This window comes from Quercus suber, unplaced genomic scaffold, assembly GCF_002906115.3.
Source record: "Quercus suber isolate HL8 unplaced genomic scaffold, Cork oak 2.0 scaffold_25, whole genome shotgun sequence".
Classification (NCBI taxonomy): domain Eukaryota; kingdom Viridiplantae; phylum Streptophyta; class Magnoliopsida; order Fagales; family Fagaceae; genus Quercus; species Quercus suber.
Genome location: NW_027069490.1, coordinates 2237423 through 2251393, shown reverse-complemented (window position 1 = coordinate 2251393; position 13971 = coordinate 2237423). Strand labels below are relative to the sequence as shown.

The following is a 13971-nucleotide window of genomic DNA, read 5'->3' as shown; positions in this document are numbered from 1 at the left end:
CCTGTAAAAGTACCTTTCACTGTTAATTAGTTGTGAGAGTGAGAGAAACTCTCACTGCCACACTCAGCTGCTCATTTCAGGTACTTATAATACACTGCTTCCTGAAAGTTTTGGTGTCTTTTTCATCAGTCGGTATGGTAAATTTGCAACCTTTTAAATTTATTTTCTGTGTTTGTATGCCAAGGCACATTTTGTTTCCTGTAATTATAGTTTTTAACCTCTCTCAGATTACACAACACTTGTTTAAGTTTATGATAAACTCGGTCCTCTTAAGTTGAAGAGCTAAGGGCTCCAAATTGCTTATAGTTATTACTAACGCCAAGTAGAAAAGGGAAAATTATACCCTGTATGTAGAGGATATAAGACTTAGGCAGCTTTGGAGTTCGGAGTTAGGAAAAGGTGAAAATTCCAATCCTCTTCCTTACAAATGTTCCGGGATCTTCATCTTGAAAGTCTATAGACTCTGGACATAAGTCTATTTAGAAACAAATTATTTATTTATTTATTTATTTTAATTGTTTGCTAAAAGTGTGCTACAAATGTTTAGGGGATCATCATCTTGAAAGCCCATACTCCATAGACTTCGGACATGTGTTTATTTGGAAACAACTTATTTAGCTTTTTGTTGAAAGTGCGTTAAAATATACTTGTACAGTTGTACTTTAAAAAAAGTGAGAAAAAATAGGATTTTAAAAAATTGTACATAAAAGTTAAAAAGTAAAATATTAGCTTATAAGGTAGTCTCAAACACACTAGTAAATTCACACAAAAATAAAAAGGCTATTAATTAAATAATCTTACTATAAATATTGTTCATAATAAATTATCCATAATTTTAAAGTGATTTTTTTTTCCTTAATAAATTTAAAGTGATCATGTTTAGCCTTGAAAAAAAAAAACAACTTAAATTAGTTGGTTTTAGTCCCTCATATAATTAAAATCATTACTTTTAGAAATGGTCACATTATCTAAAGGACCTAATTGGTTACTTTAAACTTGAGGAAGTAAAATCACTCATGTACTAAATTTACAGATCAACAATAAATTTGAGCTAAAATTATCACTTCAATTATAGTAAATAAATTTGTAATAGAAATAGGATCACTCAATTCCAAATGAGCCCTACACGCTACAACCTTATACAATTAAGCCTTTAATCCTTTGCCCAATTACATTTGTACCTTTCTCTCTTTTCGTTGGTAGACGGTAGTTAGCAATGAGAGTGTAGCTTTCTCTACTTTTTTGTTGCATGGCAATAATTTTAAGGAGAAAAAATCTCGTACATACAACATTTATAATTTTATACTCAATTTACATATATTTTTATTGATATCAACATTTAAAATGTGAAATCGGTGATTTGTACGGAGTCTACGGACTATATATATTAGGATTTTGTTAATGTGTGCCCTTAGGGCACACATTATTTTTCATTTTTGGAAAAAAAAATTTCGAGAATTAAAAAAGTATTGACAGCTTTTCCAATTTTTGAGAAAATATTTTCAAAAATGGATGATTTAATGTGTGCCCTTAACCAGACCCTATATATTAATGAGTTTGAGAGAATCAAAATCCTAATTTTAAGATGTAGTCAGAGAGGTGACTAGCCTCTTATAACATGAGAGAAACATAAAAAAAATTGGGTTTAAATTTTGCATAGTTTTTTTTTTCTTCTAATTACACTCAATGTACTTAAATATCAGCAGATTTGTTGATGAAACAATTTAAAAATAAATAGCAATCTGGCGAAAAACCAATCTTATCTTAATATAGAATTCAAGTTGCTTTTAATCTCATATTGATTTCTCTCTTCCCACTTCACTTCAAACTTCAAATTGATGTGTATATCTTGCGGTTTGAACGGGGACATCTTCGAACGTAACAAAATCCCATATTTCTAAGAAGTGAGTATTACCACTGCGCACTCTTGGTGTGGTGGTCACTCCACAAGTATAAGCACCTGAGAGAGTAAGGGCTGGAGTTCAAGTTTTCAGGAGGGAACTTTACACATATATATACTTAGATTAGGCTAGAGTATCTTCTCAAAAAAAAATATTAGGCTAAAATAAAATTTCTATCATGTATTAAAAAAAAAGTGAGTATTTGTCCCCACGTGCAAAATGTAAGCAACAAAATTAGGGATGTGTAGCTAACCCACCAAACTGCCAAAATCGACCCAACCTAGTAGGTTGGGTCGATTTTTAGGAGTTGGTGGGTGTTGGGTTGGTTTTTAGGGGTTAGTGGGTTGGGTTGGTTTGGGTTATGAAATTTTTTTTAATAGTGAGTCAAGTTGGGTTTGGGTCATAACAATCACAAACCTGCCAAACCCGACTCGACCCAACTATATATCTAAAATTTAAATTATATATATCTATAATATATTATATAATTAATAATTTTTTTTTTATTTGTTTCCCCTATTCGGCTATTCCTATATGAAACTCAATTACTTTGCAAACTCTAACAATTTTATTTCTCTTTCTGCTGTCTCCCACTCTCACTCTCCCATTCGACTCCTATTTGTTTATAACTGAGTTGGAATACTAGTTCATGTATATTTTGTTTATCAACTCAGTTGGATATATTTTTTGTTTATAACTTAATTGGAATACTAGTTCATTTATATTTTTTTTCTCAACTCAAGTGATAGGTGAGATTTTTTTTTTTTTTACTCAATTTAATAATAATAGTAATAAAAAAATTTGTCCAATCCATGGATTCAACCTGACCCAATTCAATCCATGTGGGTTGGGTTAGGTTGGGTTGAATTCCTATGATGGGTTGGATCTTTTTTAACCCACTATCGTGAGTTAGATCATAAAATCCCCTTAACCCAACTCAACTTAACCCATACACACTCCTAAACAATATTATGGTTGATTATTAAAATAATATAAAACAAATAATGAACTTTAAGCGAAGTACTGTTATTCTTGAAATGTGTTTCACTTAGAGCAGTTTCTCTATACACACCCCAAAAAAAAAAAAAAAACTTTCACTTACAGCAACTATATTAATTTTAATGTGTTTATAATGGACTACAACTACATAATGTAAGGAGAAAAAACAAATACTAAGAAAGGAGAATAGCATCTACGATGCTAACTATGACACGTAGGGTCCATTTAATATGATATGGCTTAGACATGAACTAATATTCAATATTAACTATATTGTAAATATATCGGTGATAATAACTAAATGACTGATTATGCATTATATAATTTCACAAATCTTATGTAGTTTACTAGAGGTTTTATTATTTCATATGGAATGATTTTTTTTTTTTTTTTTTTTTGGCATTTAGATAGGTTTTCATCAATACTTTTTTGAATTTCACATGATATTTTTTGTTCCTTGAAAGTGTGACTTGATCAAAATTATGCAATTTACAAACATTTTTAATAAAGGGCAACCATTTGACCATGACATAAAGAGAGTATAATAATTTAAAGTAGAGAGAAATTAACAATTTGACACAATTACAACTTTTAATATATATCTATATATATAATTATTATTATTATTTTTCTTATAATAAATGTGAGGGTAATTTTTTTTTTATTATAATTAGATAGTTACAATAATAAGAATGAAGAGATTCAATTCTTAATTCTCTTTACACAGAAAAATATTTATTACCATTAAAATACAATTCCCTTGGTATGAAATAGTTCGAAATGCGGAGTTAGCTGCATATTGTAATTATCTCTAAAAAAAAAAAAAAAAAAAAAAAAAAAAGACATGAAAGGACAATATGGGAAAGAATACCGAACTCTAATATAGTGCTACCTTTACTGAAAGCAAACTAGCTATTAATCTGCCAACATCAACTCACTGTCAAATAGAATCATCAATTCACAATGTATATTAGTCAAAAAGATAGGTGTGAGAGTGGGTTGGTTGTTCACTTGTTTGGTTGGTTTGTTGAGCAACCGTTGAATAGGAACCCTCGTATGTCCAAATCAGGTTATTGTCCTAGCGCAATTTGTTTTCGCATGTCCAACATGAGACCTGTAGCTGTAGGCTGTATCTCTCTTCTCCGAGAGCTATTCTGTTGGGAAGAAATTTGCTTCTTGATGCCCTCCAATGGCAAGTAAACAATGGACATCAAATTTAGTTTTGGTTTGATAAATGGTTGTGTGATGTCTCAAATTTGTTGGATATTTGTACTTTTAAACAATTACAATGAGCATCGACTGAGATTAGGTAGACTATTTGAACAAGATCTTATTAAAGTTCAATAACATTTTTTGTGATAGTTTCAAATTGACATGTAATTTGTAATGCATGGGGTCCAAAGCATATTCAAAGCTTGATCCGAGTTCAAATGACATAGAAACTGTGGGGGAGAAAAACCCAACCCAACTTATTGGGCCCAAGGCCCTGAATGAGGAACACTCTTCGTCCGAGGAGGTGTGACCTTCAGTCAGAGGCCCACGTCAAAGGGGAATGCCTTGAGACGAGCACGTGTGCCATCCGAGGAGGTAATCATGTGACCGAGTAGTCCAACATTTTCGGATCCGAAGAGGTTTGACCCAACACGAGCTTGGGAGGTTCAAATGATCTGTTTGACAAGTGTCTAGAGGGAGAGGAACCTCGGACACACATGAAGATAACGGGAACAGAGAAATATCAAGGAGGCATACTTCAACCACCACATTTAATGCAAGGCACCTACCTTCCTGGCCGCATTTATGTGGATAAGACCCCTGAACAGTGCATTCTCAGCTACCGCCACTCACATAAGGCTAAAAGGGTGATGGGACATACACTCAAGTGGGTGCCTGGATGATGAACAGGTGGACGGAGGAGATGGAAGAAGGCAATGCTATATAAGGGAAGGGTGCCTCTGATAGAAAAGGGAGGAAAAAAAGGAAAAGAGAGATATTTGATTATTGTAGCTCCAGGAATTGTAACCCTAGACTATCAATGAAAAGCATCTCTTCGGACAGAGCACTCATATTAGTCCAAGAACACATTAATTCAAATCCTCCCATTGGGGTTGCTGTTTAATACTGTTATTTTCATTATTAGCCTAGCCCTTTCACCCATTCTCTACAAAATTTATTGTTTTGGGCTCGGTGGGCTCCTAATTCATACTTCCTTGGGCATGGGCCGCAAAAACTGACCCTACAGAAACCTTTATGAGAACCAACTAAATCAAATAAATTGATAATATTTCTAGGAGGATGACTTCTAGTTCTATTTTTTAAAATCAACGTAGCTAAAATAATTATATAAAAATTTATAGGAAAGGAAAAACAAATTAATATTAAATAATTAAAATATAGTATTTAAAGCAAAATATAACAAGTCAAGAAAAATGTTAATCTCTAAATTTTTTCTTTCTAAGAGTTTATTTTGTCTCACTCTCCCTTAAAAGTTACTAAGGTTTTTGAGCAAAATTTGTGATGTGCTTTGTATTAGAACTTCATTCTCTCTCCCTTGTATATGTGTGTGTGTTTCTAAAAAAAAATGATAATTGTCTTATATTACTTAAGAGAGTATAATGCGTAATATAATTTGTTACACCATCCGCTAAAAGTTATCATGAGTTTTGAGTAAAGTTTTTTGTATGTCTTTGTGTTAGAACTTTATGTGTTTATTTCTGGGGAAAAAAAAAAAAAAAAACCTAACCTCAAATCAATTATATCATGACCCCAATTGCACTAATCTATAAAAATGATACTATTAACTTAACAATTGATTAATTAACTAAAATATTTGCAATTATACCCAACCATTAGAGAAACTCTTAAAAGTAGTAAATATAATGAAGTCCAAACATGTCTTTGAGATCCTAGAATTTAATCTACTAATTTATTTAGAAGTATAAAAAGTCACGGCATAACATTCACTAAAAACTTAAAAAGAAGTACACTTAAAACATTTAAGGTCTGTTTGGATATTGCTTATTACTGAAAATTGAAAACTGAAAACACTGTAGTAAAATAATTTTTAAATGTGTGAATAATGTCGTGGGACTCATTTTTAATGAAAAAAAGAGGTTTATGGGTCCCGTGAATAGTGCACGAGACCCACTGCCAGAAACTGGATGCAGTTGAAAAAAATTTTCAACTGTATCTAAACGTTCACTTAGTACCCATTTGGATATAGTTGACAAAGGCCAACGTCGACGATTTGGTGTTTTCTTTTTTTCTTTCCTTTTCTTTTTTTTTTTTTTAGGAGAAGAGCGTTTCGTGTGGGATTATGCTTTTCTAATACCCACAAGTAAGTTATTCCAAAAAAAAAAAAAACTTTAAAACTGGGTCCTACAGTACTATTCACACATTTAAAAATTATTTTACTACAGTATTTTTAGTTTTCAGTTTTTAGTAAAATAAGTAGTATCCAAAGAAATCCTTAGTCTATTAAGCCAATTGTTTCTCAAAAAAAAAAAAAAAAAAAGTCTATTAAGCCAACTTGAAGTATTTAACGTTGAAAGGCCAACTTGACTCACTTGAGTAGACTATTAGAGTCTATTAGTTGAAACTTCTTAAAATTTTTGATAGTAGACTATTAGTTAGGGTAGGATTTAAATTTCTAAAACTTAGATGATAAAGTTTTATCTAAACTAAATTATTGTTAAATCTTATCCCTTAGTTAAGAGTCTTGTAACTTAATATATATTAAACCATAACTTTTCAATATAATCTCTCTTAACCAATAAAACTATCCAGATAATTAAATCTCACACAATATACCCCATATTGTTGTTGTTGTTGTTGTTGTTTTTTTTTTTCTTTTTCTTTTTTTTTTTTTTTTTTTTCTGAAGATGCAACTTACACTTATGTTTTAATCTAATATATTCATGTTACTTATTGTTCTTTACTTTTGAATTTGCGTGCATGATATTATGCAAATGAAGCTTACTATAAAAAGGCAAAACAATGGACACTCATTTAAGTTATTGGTTCTCTTATGTAATTTTTTAATTTTTATACTCTCACTAATTAGTAAATTAATTTTATATTATTTGTTAGGATATATTTCTTCAAATTAAGAGATAATATTTAATAACTGTTTAATTTAAATAAAACTTTATCATTTAAATTTTATTCAAACTAAAAAGTCTATTATAATAAATTCTAAACTTAAATCCCAAAAAACAACCCACGTTTTGTTTCTCAAAAAAAAAAAAACTAGACTTCTACTCTAACTAAAAGTTTATAATTAATATTTTAAGAACAACTAATTAGTAAATTAATTTTATATATTTAAACTTCACAAATTTAATTTCTATTCAAACTAAAAGTCTATTATCAAAAATTTCTAAACTTAGATATTTAAACAAATTTAAATTATATTCAAACTAAAAGTCTATTCTAAAAAATTATAAACTTAAATCGTAGACAACAACCCACATTTCTTTCTCAAAAAAAAAAAAAAAACAAAACAAAAACAACAACAACAACAGCAACCTTTTGACTTCTACTCTAACTAAAAGTCTTTTATCAACATTTTAAGAACAAATAATTGTAAATTAATTTTATATTATTTGTTATGATATATTTTCTCAATTTAAGGAATAACATTTAACAATTGTTTAATTTAAATAAAACTAAAAATCTATCATCAAAATTTTCTAAACTTAAATCTCACATAACTCACGTTTTTTTTTTCACTGAGATGCAACTTATACTTATGTTTTAATCTAATAAATTCATCTTATTTATTATTCTTTACTTATGAATTTGCGTGGAAGATTTTATGCCAAAGGATGTTTATTGTAAATAAGCAAAACAGTGGACACCAATTTAAGTTCTTGGTTTTCTTATGTAAGTTTTAAAATTTTTAAACTCTTTTGTGTATGTTTTGATTTTGGGATTTGGTTATTGAATTTAATTTCTGAGTGTGTTTATGTTTTTTAATTAGACTATCACTAGGAAAAAATTGGTATTGAGGAACTGTTTTATTTATTATTATTTGTGTTGGAGTCTTTTAGCTAAAAATTGCAAAAAATGGAGTTTATTGTTGTTATAAGTACTGTTCAAAGTTATTTGGCAAAATGAGGAGAGAGACTGAATTTCAGCAATGATGTTGCTGAAATTGCAAGAAAAATGACAATGTGTCAGGGGAGAGAGAAAATTGAATTTCAGTAAATTCTTGTCCTGTCCGCACTGCCCGAATTGGAAACAAATTGTGGCAATGGCATTGCCGAAAATGGGAGAAAAAAAGAAAAAAGAAAAAAAAATTGTGGCAACTAAGTTGCCAAAAATGGAGGGAAAAAAAAAAAATGCTAAGTTTACAATATTTTTCACAACAAATTAAAGATGGTTAGTTGTTATTGGTTCAAATTTGAACATAATACTAAGATTACTTTTTTACCCCAATAATAACAATCAGTAACAACTTGCCACTTAGAATTTGTTGTAAAAATGTTGTGGATGTATCATTTGTAAAAAAAAGTTGTGGTGTCGAAATAGAAGGAAAAAATAAAGTGGCAAATTGTTTTTTTTTTTCCCCTCTATTTCGGCAATGCCATTGCCACAAAACAATTTGCCACTTTTTTTTTTCCTTCTCTTTCGGCACCACAATTTTTTTTAGAAATGATACATCCACAATATTTTCACAACAAATTCAAAGTGTCAGGTTGTTACTAATTGTTATTATTGGGGCAAAAAAAAATCTTAGTGTTAGGTTCAAATTTGAACTAATAACAACTAACCACCTGTAATTTGTAGTGAAAAATGTTGTGGACGTAGCATCTTTTTTTTTTCTCCATTTTTGGCAACTTAGTTGCCACAATTTTTTTTTTCTCCCATTTTCGAGCAATGCCATTGCCACAATTGGTTTCCATTTCGAGTGGTACGGGCAGGACAAGAATTTTAGTAATTTCATTACCGAAATTCAATTTTCTCTCTCCCTTGACACATTGTACTTTTTCTTGCAATTTCAACAACACCGTTGCCGAAATTCAGTCTCTCTCCTCATTTTGCCAAATAACTTTGAACAGTACCTATAACACCAATAAACTTCATTTTTTGCAATTTTTAGCCAAAAAACTTATTTGTGCTAACTAGGGCACAAATTAAACATAATCTAAATAGGAATGATCAAACTCATACCTCATCTTATATAAAGAAATTAACATACAACACAAAGATAATTTTCAAATATAAAAATAGATAACCACCGATAAAATCTAAAGTCTAAGAAATTAGAACTTGAAGTAATCTTTTATTGAAATTATTTAATTGTTTAATTTATTACTACTGTGTGGGCCAGGATGAGTTAGAGAAGAATAGGTCTAGGTTAGAATCAAAAATGGCCCATCGAGATGTTCCTATTAAAGAATCGGGCCCTAGTTCTGAGGAAGGTGTGAATTCAAGGAAGAAGCCGAGGAAGGAAAGAGGTTACGAATCTGAAGAAGAGGACTAGGAACTGTCAAGCTATGCCTAGGATGACGACTCAAAGTAATAGTAACTAATCCGAGCAAGGTTTGAAAGAAGTTTCCTGTCGAAGCTCCTGTCCCCTCTGCATTAAATGCACCGTATCAACTAAGTATGCCGCATTAATGGCTGGATGACCTCTCTGAACAATGCTCCAACAACTTGTTACCTACTTATCACAGCCTTAAAATGGGGGAGGAGAAGGACGGGACAAGTATTTTGCCTGAAGATCCCCCATGTTGTGGGATCAGTTTTTTGGGAGAAAAAAGATAGAGAGAGAAAGCAAGATTATTGCAATACTCAATAAAAGCTTAACTTGTATTTTTTGCTTAACAGTAACCCTCCTCATATATTCCAAGGGAAGTTTAGTAATCAAAAAAAAAAAAAATTTCCTTATCTATAATCTGACTTCTTAAATTATTAGTTCAAAGACCCACCTCCTATAAATTAATTGTATTGGATAAAGGCCAGCCCAAGCTGGGGTGCTTGGTTTTTATCCCATACAATTACTATTTATTAATAATTTAGTTTTAATTATTTTTTAAAAAAATTTAGCTTACATATGAATATAGCAGTGCATTGCACATGAATAATACTAGTAAAAAATAAAATAAAAAGAGAGAGTACAATTTATCTATGACTTAAAAAATATATAACTCTTACACTAGATATAATTTTAACTACACACACACACACACATATATATATATACACACACACATACATACATACATGTGTGTGTGTGTAATTGTAATATATATATATATATATATAATAGGTGAAGCAGAGAAAATCTCAAATTGCAATTCCAATTAGAGCGCTCTAATTTTGTGCCAAGTGTCTCAAATTGCAATTCTAATTAGAGTTCTAATTTTGTGCCAAGTGTCTAGATTTATCCTTCTAATTGTTCAATTCAAATCAGAAATTGGAGTCCAATTTCACCTCCCCTTCTAGAAATCTGTGTTCTACCTTTAAATGTTGTGCTCTATTTTTTTTTTTTTTTGGCTACAAATGAGAACGTCTCTTAGTGTCTCTCAAAAAACGAGCCTCTCACCTTCGCTAAATCTCAGATTAGAGTTCTTTCTTTTTTATTTTTTCCAAAAAAAAGAAGCAGAAGAAGGAAGATGAAGCTGACTTCAGTATCAAGAACAAAAAAATTCCCCTTCACCCATAAACAACACCTCCAATGGAGTTCCAGAGCTTCTTCTTCTCTTAGGTCTAGGATTTTTGATTCTTCTCTGTATCTTTCTAGAACTTTCCCTACTTCTTCTTCCATTGCTCCTCCTGTGTTCAGTTACTGATCTCTCAACTTCTCTTCTGCGGTTCAATCTATCCACTGCTCCATCTCCATGGAAAGTACACTCTTTCTTTGCTTTTTTTTTTTCTTTTGCTTAAGTTTTGTTTGGTTGCCAAGAACCAAAGAATTTTCTTTTGTTTAAACGTTGTTTGGATGTCGAGAAAATATGATGAAATAAAAAACGGAACTATTATATTTTTTTTATTTGGGTGATATTTATGCTTTCTTATTTTGGTTAAATTCCTGTTTGTTGCCTAGAAAATGGAGAAATGAAAATAGGATGAATATTTTTTAGTTGAATTGGTGATTTTTTTTTTTTTGGTGCAATTCTTGCAGGTGATCTCATTTTGATAGTGTTTTGTAAGAGTAACAACGGATAAGAATTTTTTTCAAAGAAAAAGCCCATTATAAAAAATAATTACCTAATTTTAGCTTCCTGCAGGATATTTCTTGGTTTAAAGAGCTTCTGACATCTCCCCCCTCTCTTCATCTGGTGCATTGATCAGATTTTGGGTTTGCGTAAAGTTTATATCATAGTAAAGGATGTTTTTGAGTTTCTTTTTAGCTATCTTGAATTTTGGCTATTTTACTATTTTTTCCATCTCTCTATGGTCAAGTTCTCTCTCTCTAGCACGACCATGGGTGTTCCTCTCTCAAACGCAGACCCAAGCTTGACCACGGGTGCCAATGTTTTCAATCTCCGACTCGGCCGCCATATCAGATCATTCTCTCTAGGTATTTCTCAATTAATCTATGACTAATCTCTTTTCCTACTATCTTCAATTAGGTTTTCTGTCAATTTAGGGATTTCAATTCCTAACCCTGTTTTCCTTTCTATTCTTTTTTGTTGAAGTCAGGGAAACACTAATAGAGGTTTTGTAAGAAAATATTGTGGATATGAATGGGTTTTGTAGTGGATATAGTATTGAAGAGCCTCCCAACCCTCAAAATCTGACAACAATCCTAAAGGTTTTGCTTTATCTTCAAGTTTTGCTTTATTTGCTATTTAGGTTTTTTTTAGCATATCCGATTTACCTTAGCTTAATCGTCTATTTAATTGAATAATTATTTGGCTACCTAAAATGCCAGCCTTCTGCCTCTTCATTATAGAGAAATAGGGAATTAAAAATGTGTTGATAAAATTTTTATTTCTTGCTTTATAATTATGAATTTGGTTTGTATTCTAGAGTTGATTGTATTTTGTAGTTTTATAATTTTGAATTTGGTTGGAAATTATTATTATTATTTGTGAATTTGAAATTTAAAGCAGTTGAGTATGAGGATATTTGTAAACCTGTAGTTTGGCTTTGTGTGTGATTTAGCAAACCGGCAAATATGTGTCTTTCTTGCAGGTTATACTCTTAATTATTTTGGCAGTCCCTTTTGGCTTAGAAGCAAAATATATATTTTATTGAAGCTTGTGTTTGGAATAACAAGTGTTGGAATTGCACTTCATCTTCATGTACACAATTTTGATGCTCCAGTCTCAGTTTACGTGTACCACTTTTATTTCCAAGCTCTAATTTTAACAATTCTCTGTAATTGTAATTAATCATGGTTAATTACATTGTTGTGCGTCACCTTCAATAAGTTATGTCTTCTTAATTATATGTTCTTTTGAGTACAAATTGAAAGAAAAAGGTATAACTTTCTTGGTTTTAGTGTTCCTTTGCTCTGGCAAAAACTCAATAGCATCTTATTTTTAAAAAGTGAGAAACCAGGCTAGACCTTAACATATGGTCTTAATTATTTCTAATCCTATTGTTTCTTTATCAGGCTGAGGGAAAATTATAAATACAAAATGAAAAAGCATATAACCATAAACACAAGAGTACTGTTACAAGCACCTATGGGAGCCAGTCATATCTACATCTTGGTGCAAGTTTACTAACCTTGAGAACATGCGTGTCTTAACCCAATTCCTTGAAGTTGACACATTGAGTTGCAAGATTCATCCATAATCTATTATCTTAGAAGCTTTATATCAGTCGTGCGGTTATTTTCCATTTTCCTGGCCCATGATTCATAGGCAAAAATGGTTGGTCAGTTACTAGACATTGTTGGTTAAAACGTTGAAATTCATTAGTTTTATGCATTTTTGCAATGTGAGAAATGGCATGGAATTGGAACAAGAAATTAAGGAAGTCAATGTTACAATCTATTCAGGCAAGTGTAACAAATGAGTGAATATGATTTCTTTGTCAAGAGTATCTTTGTTAGTGTTATTAGTGCATAAAATTCACACCTGAGTTTTTTTTTTTTTATAAGTCATACTTGAGTAACTTAATCATCCTAATAAGCTAAAAAAGTTAGGATGTTATTTATTTGTTTGTATTTTTGGCCTATAAAAGAATATTCGATGCTTTGATGTTAAAGTACCAAAAAAAAAAAAAGGTTTAACTATTAAATTTTGGTAATTTTTATGAATTTCCACACTATGAGAAAGGATGTGAATTCCAAACAATAATTCTCTCTTTCAAATTCCGTTAGAGTACTTGAATTTTTTAATAATGTTGTCAACTGTAATGTTTCACAGTATTATAGTTGGTGTACTCCATATAATCAGTTTTTGTAGTACAAGACTCACATGCATATTATTTTGTAAATTTGCAGAGATGTAAGCAGAGTTGTCTAGAAGAGAGAAAGCAGCCAATATTATGCCTTATCTAGATATTGATATCTTCATGAAGGTAAGAAAGAAGTTTTTGTGAATGACTTATTCTCTACCTCAATAAATGATAGATAGTCTAGCTCAAATTGTGTTTTTATCAAAGCCTATGCTTAAAGTAAGATTTAATATATAGACTCACCTTTTCTGGTCTAGAGAAGTTACATTCGTTGCGGTTGACCAGTTATGTGGTTTTATTTTGGCTTCTACTATTTTAAGGGAGCATTAACTGAAGGCCAAGAGGCAAGCTAGCAACATTATAGATTATTTTCTAAAGGCAACATTAGCATGGAGTGTCAAAGTTTCATAACAGTTTTGCCCGATTTATCATTTATTTGAGTTCACTTCATTACAGGTATTGCGATTTGAAGTGTACATTGTTACCATGGTTAGAGATCAAAGTGTAATTGTATTTTTTTTTAAAACTTCTTTAGTCACAATTCTGCTCTGTGTGCTATCCGAACGTTTGAGTTAAATAGTCAATATTATCTTGGTTTGAGAAAACCCAAGACCTAATTAGGGTGGCCAAGAGCTTCCTTAGTCTCTATATTATTAGGTGCACCAAGAGATTTCATGTCCTTTTATTTCTATTTTTGTAGGGATCACTATTT

General features: G+C 30.8%; 1 long non-coding RNA gene across 1 annotated transcript; it reads left to right on the top strand.

The window, feature by feature from the left end:
• Window positions 1-10875: 10875 nt before the first annotated feature.
• LOC136064896 (uncharacterized) lies at window positions 10876-13724 on the top strand. The gene is made up of 3 exons (XR_010626548.1): window positions 10876-11427; window positions 11546-11661; window positions 13306-13724. It is a non-coding gene; the product is annotated as an uncharacterized LOC136064896 (long non-coding RNA).
• Window positions 13725-13971: the final 247 nt, after the last annotated feature.